The sequence below is a fragment of the Lipotes vexillifer genome, unplaced genomic scaffold (genome assembly GCF_000442215.2).
Source record: "Lipotes vexillifer unplaced genomic scaffold, Lipotes_vexillifer_v1.1 scaffold1634, whole genome shotgun sequence".
Taxonomy (NCBI): Eukaryota; Metazoa; Chordata; class Mammalia; order Artiodactyla; family Lipotidae; genus Lipotes; species Lipotes vexillifer.
The window spans coordinates 284,515-284,760 of NW_006771542.1; positions in this window are offsets into that span (position 1 = coordinate 284,515).

Here is a 246-nt window from a genome sequence, read left to right on the forward strand (position 1 = left end):
CGGAGTTCTGAGCGCCGAAGCCGTCGCCCCAGAAACGCCGCGCCGCGCGGCGTCGGGTCGCTACCTCCTATCACGCCCCTCACCCTCAGGCTCTCCTCCTTTCGCGGCCAACCCCGCCGCCGGCTTCCCCTCCCTTCCGCCCCCCCCCCCTCCCTCCCTCGCTCCCTCCCTCGCTCCCTCCCTCGCTCCCCTTTCCCGGCGTCTCCAGGCTCCCAGCAACTAGCCGCCTCCGGGCTGTCACGGCCC